Genomic DNA, 7,750 nt, shown 5'->3' on the forward strand with positions numbered 1-7,750 from the left:
CAGTACAGCAGCCAATCCATGCCCCCCCCACCCCATTCTTCAAGTGCAAAAATAAAAAAAACTTTGGCTTCCAAAAGTACATGCTCCTTTCAGACAGCAACAAAAAATGTACTATAATGCCTTTCTGTAGTGACATTTTGGTACAAAAAACAGTATGCAGGACTCAAGAGCTCTCAATCTCACCCCTAAACTTTTGCACCCATAGTAACTCACCCCTTCACCTAACCGTTGCTGCACTACTGTGTAAGCCAGTTTCAAATGTGTGAAAACTCTGTTTAAAGTTGCTTGATTAACATTATTGGAGATTTATATGCTGAAAGTATAGCTATACCATCTGCATATAGTGTTAGGTTTGTGGCAAGAAGATAATATGGAAGCAAAGTAATAAACAGTGAGAAAAGAAGGGGGCCAAGTAATGAGGCCTATGGAACTCATTTCATAAGGATCCAGTATTCAGAGAGGGAGTTGTTAGTGTTCTGCTGTGAAAAATGTTATTAAACCATTGTGGTACTTCAGCTGAAAATCCAACTTTGCTTAGATTTAGTAACAGTATGTTGAGATCTACCATCTCAAAGACCCTTTTGAGATTGAGAAATACTGCACCCTATAAGTAGCCTTTTCCCATGTTTGGCATATTTTTAGTTAAGGCAGAAAGGACAGATGTTGTACTGTAATTTGTCCTAAAACCATTGTTTATTGAAAATAATGTCATATGTTTTGATGTATTCTAATATTTGATTAGAGACCAACTTTTCTAATGTCTTAGCTAGTGAGTATGAGTTTTCTGATACTCATTTACAGTCTTGAGGTGCTAATTTTAGGATATGGCAGGACCAAACTATGCTTAAAACTTGGGTAAAGTATTGATGATGGGAGTTAGATTGAAAATGACTGGTTGGCTGTGATAATGTTGGGTGCAATATATGAAAACTTGGATTGTAGTAATATATGTGTCTAATATTTATTTATTTATTTGCAATTTGTTAACCTGGAAAGTCCACTGGGCCTTACAGAGCCCATTTTCAGTGGAGGCCTGGGGAGAAAAGCTCCACAATACAGTCAACAAAAAAAATCAGACAAATCTGATTACAACTGTGAAACATAGTTATACAGTCAACAACAAAATCGGGCAAATCTGATTACAACTGTGAAACAAGGTAGCAACACAGTAGCAACATAGTAGTCAGACAAATTACAGAGGCAGAGTTCCATAATACAATACCACTAATAGACACAATAAGATAATAAGATGTCATAATAAATGTAATAACCTTTCAGCTGCATGTTTAATGATGATTTTAAAGTAGAAGGGGGTAATACAATAGGGAGTAGAGTAGAGTCATAGGGGTGGGGTTATTCAAAGAGTCATGTAGGTTGTAGGTGGGTGTAGGGGAGGTGATATTTCTCATTTTGTTGAGGTTTGGAATCAGGCTGTGTTGCTTATGTCTGACTTTGTAAGTTTAACGGTGTTTGATATGCAATTAGGTAGACCTTTTTGGCCAGATTAATGTTGTTCCTTGTTTATTTTTTAAGATTGTGGAAATGCATAAGTTTATTTTTGTTTAGTGTGTCCCTTTTCCAGTCTGCACAAGCTTTATTACGTTCTTTAATCTGCCTTTTTAGACCAACAGTTATCCAAGGGCTATATTTTGCTTAGGTGCTTATCTTTTTAAAGGGGTATAGCCTATCCTGTATGGGGTAAACAAATTGTAAAAAGATAAAAGAAAAACAATATCTGGAAGTGTGACAATGTGAGGTATTGCCAGCTATGCCAGGAAAAGTAGGGCAGTGGATGTGTAACATATGCCAGCACAGCTAGCTGGCATTTAGTAAAGAATTATATATTAGAATATCAACCTGATTTGTACAGATGCTTCTGTTGAAAATGTATTTTAAAGTTGCTAGTGTTAAAATGTATCAACAGTGGGTCCTGCTGGACAGAAAAGAAAATACCTGCATGTAGTAAGTGATTAAATGTATGCATTGTAACTGTTGAAATGAATATATTATAACAGAGGATACTGGAAGAGAAGAGGTTAATCACAGTCCTTTGAAAAATGTTCTGAAATTAAATTACCTAGCTTAGGCCATAAAGATTGTATCTTACAATTCTCAATGCAGTCAGAGACAAAAAGTCTGTACTAGGAAGCTTCCTGTATTGTCTTTGCAATAACTGCTACTCTGGAAGGTAGACGTTTGAAATTGTTTTATGACTTCCAGAAGCTGCAACAGATCTGAGCAAAACTCTGTGTGTGTATTATTGTCACACATGTGCTAAATCCTGGCAGTTTCTAGCAGTGGAGGTAGCATGGGAACCAGAAGTCAGATGGCCGGATGTATGTGATGTAATTCTGTAATCTAGGACAAAAATGATGTTTAATGCCAGATGAGACTGGTCTCACTGCAATCTGTTTTTGGAACCTGACAAAGAAGGACCCCTTACCTACTTCATCTTGTCTTGCTCTAGTACGTAAACCAAGGAATAGTAATTCCTTATATCAGTCAGATGACTATAGTGAGATTAGTTAAGCACTGTTTTCTGTATCTGTGTGAATCTATTCATCTGTATTATTTTAATGTTTCCTATTGTCGAAATGCTTGTGTTTATTGTAAATAGATATTTAGTGTTTTCATGTTCTTTTATTATTTATTATTAAATATATTTAAACTTTTCATTGTGGCTGGTCCTTTGGAGAATATTTTAACATTTGAGAGTACTTATATCTATTTGGTGACACTGTGGCCACTCATGAAAGCCTTACTGCATTGGCAAAACACTATCATTTGTATTAATATTAATTTCCCTCAGTATAATTGGGTACCCTTGTAAGAGCCTTAGAGTAGCTGGCTTTGCTATGTCAGGTGGCAGTGTAACTATCTTATAGTCTGGGCAGAAGATGGCATAGCTAGTAAATCTGTGCCAGACTTTCCCAAGTGTGTGTGTGTGTGTGTGTGTGTGTGTGTGTGTGTGTGTGTGTGTGTGTGTGTGTGAAAATCAAATCTCAAAGAGTGTGTGTGTCAGCTGCTTACAGCAGGAACACAAAGTACTGGTTTCACAGAGAGAGAGGTGGAGGACTTGGCTTGAACACTCAGCTGAGGACTCAGCTCTATACCTGTGCCAGTGGGGAGTCTTACTGGGGATCTGGAGAGAGACGGAAAACCAGCCCCTGGACTGAGTGCGTTTCCTGTGTGCTCTAAAGGAAAACTGCGCTTGATGCACAGAGCTGCATCTGGAAATACTGGATGTATCCATTATTGTTCCAAGGTGAACGTCCCTCTCCAGTGGGCTCCTTGATTACTGGCCCAGAGAAGGGACATCACAGCAAGCATCAAAGGCCCTCAGATTCTTTGAATAGCCATGTTGTATTATGGATTCTGGAATATTACTTGCCTAGCTCCTCCTCTCAGACTAGTTTGCCAAGGGTACCACTGCTAGAAACATAAGGATCCAGACAATACAATCCTAAGGATCACAGTGATAAATAAATCCTTCCTCTACAGCCAGAGTTTTGGTTATGCAGATTTACATTATACATTCATCACCTTAAGATCACATTGGCTGCTCTATTGAATCTACTGACTAATATTCCTGTTTAATCTTACTTTTATTTTCAAATAGACTGCCCTGTCTGGGCTATATGATAATGGCCAAAAACATACCTCTCAACTGTCCAGATTTTCTTGAAATGTCAAGATTTTTGACTCATATTTTTCACCCGTTTCTCATAAACTTTGTAGTTTTCTAGCAAATCACTGAGGATTAAAGCTGCCAAATAATGACATTTGTTTGAGTTTCAGACTTCATATCCCTCAGTAAAATTAATGCTGATACAAATCCTGTCATTCTAGCAACTTTCTAAGTTTATAAGAACACTATGTAAACTCTGTCCCTATTTTGGGGCCTTCGTCTCCCTATTATCTTAGGCTTAGTCCAGATTTCTTGTGCTAAGAGGTTAAGAAGTATGGCCAAAAATTAAGTTCCTGCACCCACAAACTGCTGTTCTTCACCAGTTCATCAGTGTATTCCTCTTTGACCCACATTCCTGCCACCAAAAAAATGGATGATTTCCACCTCCACCCCCATTTTGTATATTCAGATTCTGAAGGGAGATGTAATAATGGTAAAGGAGGGTGCACACCGCTTCATAAAATTTATCATAACCCAATAAAATTTTTATCTGCAGTGTTAGTGACTGAAATAGCACCGGAATGTATGCATGCAGAAGTAGACATGACAATCAGAACCATACTGTCGTGTTCTTTTACTTAAGAAAGGAAGACGCGGGACAACTGTGTGCTGTTGCTACCAACTCCAAACTTTATTGACAAGCACAATACAATCAACATCCTTCCTGTCTCACAGTCCTTACGTCATGCACCTCCGAGCATTAGCTAAGGCAAAACAACTCAGTCCATTGAATACACCACATCTCCTTTATTACAAAACCCAGATCTATTCAATTTCGAACTTGGTGCATGGCCACAAACTGCTCACTTAGCCATGTTCAGATCACTATAACACAAATGACATTGCTATTTACAGACTGATCTCGCTTGTTAATAATTCTTCCTGATCTGGTCCTCACAACATCACTATGTACCGGGTTTCGGGAAAGGCCATTACAAGGGCAGGCAGGGCCCGGTCTTACTTAACTCACTCTCCTGGCCCACAGGGTTTGATTTACACTCAGGCTCTGGTAAGGGAATCAGATGCACACGGGTTCTCCCGCACAGTCCCTTGGGGCAAATGACCTCGGCGGTAATGCTTTTGATCTACAGTACCTGGGGTCTTCATATCTGTCACCCACACCTGGTCACGGGCAACACATCACCCACCTCTTCTCCTCCTCTTTCCCGCCTTCTCCAGTCAGGCAGCACAGGGTCCAACGATGAATCGGAAGAGAAGTCCACCCCGGCGTCCCATGAGAAGTTGGGCTATAGCCATTCTGCAGTGGATTGGCCTGAAAGGACTGAGGGCCATTATGGGACTGAGGGACCTCTGGGATACCGGTGATGTGATCGTTGGATTTGCTATGTTTCAACAATGCGATCTCAAGAACCTGGATAAGTAATCCTCAGGATGATTCCTCCTCTCCTCCCTGCCGCGTCCTGCATCCCAAAACCAAATGCATGTTCTCGTATCTGTTGGAGCCCTGGCCACCACTGAACAGTCTGACAGGCTCTGGCTTTGCACTTCACGATACCATGTAATTTCAACAACACCTCATTACATGAACATTCACAGCAGGATAGCGAGGCGTGAGATCTTTTAACAACAACCCATCTTTCACTGTTGTGTAGAGCGATCTGGCCAGTAGCTCTTCAGCAAGGGTTCCTGTTCACATAGATATCCGTCTCCATCATCAATGTTTCTTCCTCCGAGTGTTAGCCTGGTTTTAAGTGGAGAGATGACAAGGCATCTGCCACCCACAGTGATTTCGCATCTTTTAAGTTGAATGCCTTTTCCTGGTCCCCCCAGTACCAGCTATTCTTTTTCTGATTCACCATGCCCAGAGGAAACTCTGAGTCCTCCTACTGTTGCAGGTGCTTCCATCTCCATGGATGGACGGGTCCTCCTTGGGTCTGGGCTTGCCAGAAATCTGTGATGACATGCCCAAGAAGGGTCACTTTGCTCCTTGACAGGTCACATTTCCCACATTCAGCGTGATGCCTGCCTCTTCCAGTCTCTTGTCAGACAATGACCTCTGCCATCATGTTGAAATTGGTGGGTGCAGAGTTGAGACCAAAGAAGGTGAAACAAAAGCAAAACCCGCAGGGGTATGTGAATATTAGCGCCCAGCCGACTCCCTGACAAAGGAATTTGCCAAAATCCCATATTGGCATCCAGTTTACTAAACTTGAACATACCACACATACCATGTCTCTCCCACATCACACTAACAAGTACCTCCACAATGAATGGTTTGCCTCCTGCACAGCATTTACATTTACACAACTACAGCTGAAAAGAAAATGCAATTCAGGCAGTAATTATTCTTCTGCCCTTCCCACTCTAGATAGAACTCCACAAGGAAATATTTATTTTTCATATTTTAATGTTTGCTGTAGTAACACCTACAATTCACATTGCTTGTTTAGCGGCCAAGTTACTAGTCATGTGCAAAATTTAGAAGGAAAGCAACCGGATGTTTGTTTCTATTCAATAATTGAAGAAATCCTAACACTTTTTCTGTTCAAAAATTGAGTAAATTTCCCGTATTATAATGTATCAGTGACCAATGACCATACATGAAAATTGTACATTTGTAGAGCCACGTATATTAGCAGAAATTTCCACACTTGCTGATGGAACTTAGTTTTTGCAGGTTTTGCAGCCTCGACCCTGGTAAACATTTCAAGCTTATGCAATATCCGAGATTCCTGAATAACAGCCAGCTTACTCAGAAACGTTTATTTCGACACGAAGTGGTAACGATAAGGGAATATGCAACAACTTTTTATCTGTTGAATTTAACCAGGAAAAAAGAACCACAAACTGTAGACAAACGCTGTCGAAGCAATCACTTATAACTTGTTTAAAATCGATACTTTACCCAAGATGAACGCGTTCCCCTTAAGTGGCTTTCATCAGCTCTACCGTAGATAAGAAAGCTGATATAATCTGTCAATAAACGTCCTTTACTTACTTGCATTGTCATTTCAGCATATACATTTCTTTTTTAGTCCAAAATACTCTCAGTAGCATATTGCACAAAAACATTCCAGTACTGCATGGACTGTGAGTGAAAGTAAAGCAGGATAAATTTGGCACCAGTAATCTATACTATAACCCCGACCCCCCAGTTTGGTATGTGACATCCTGTTATCTTCTCCGATCAACACACTCCCTGAGGAGCAAAAAGGGGAACACAGCCAATAAATTTTGCAAAATGAAAATGTTGCTCAGTTTTGAGAGTTTTTCGTCTGTCAGCGTAGCTCCATGGGAACAACCTAAGATTCCCACCATCTCTCAGCCTTAGATAGGGTGCTATACCCAGTGGTGTCAGGCAAATGTCCCGGTGAGATATTCCAGTGAGGGAGAAGTCGTTTATGATTGGAAGCTTGTAGGCTGTTTGTAAACAAACGGGCTTCCTAAAGCACAAGTGTAATATTTTGCTATTAACTGAAAGTCTAGTTTCTCTTGTGCCTTGTTGGTCTGTGTCGGGGCTGAAAACGGTCCGCGTATCAGTCCTTTTATCGGAATGGGATGTCATCACTTTTATTACTAAAAATGAATCGTTTTCATTCCCGGAACCTGTCTCACCGGGGACATATTACAATTACCTTTTTCGGCAAGAATGATTCCAATACAATCAAAATCTCAGAGGAGAAATATATTGTTATTTCTTGACTGTATTTATAGTTGAGAAGTCTGTTGGAACTTAAAAGTTGACGTTCTGTCAAAATTAATTTTTCAGAAGTAAAAATGAAAGGTTTGTAGGTAGAAAAATTATACTATCCGGTAGTATTTCCACAAACCAGGTACATAACAGTTCATTTTACCTTTGAGTTTTGTCCTGTCAGTAAATGCTGGTAGCTATTACGCACTTAAATTTTAATAAGTTTCTCCACGACTTCTCATCGAACTAACACACACGTGTTAGACACAATCTGGGAAGTCCCTCTATACTCTACGGAACGGTCGCTATCAGGCCAGTGTTACTGATGTCTCAATATTTTATTTCTGGTTATACCTCCCCCATCCTGTATCACCCATCCCCCTTTCTTGTTTTAATTTAGTCAAGAGGAC

Source organism: Protopterus annectens, chromosome 5.part1, assembly GCF_019279795.1.
Source record: "Protopterus annectens isolate FY-2018-M chromosome 5.part1, PAN1.0, whole genome shotgun sequence".
Lineage (NCBI taxonomy): Eukaryota > Metazoa > Chordata > Ceratodontiformes > Protopteridae > Protopterus > Protopterus annectens.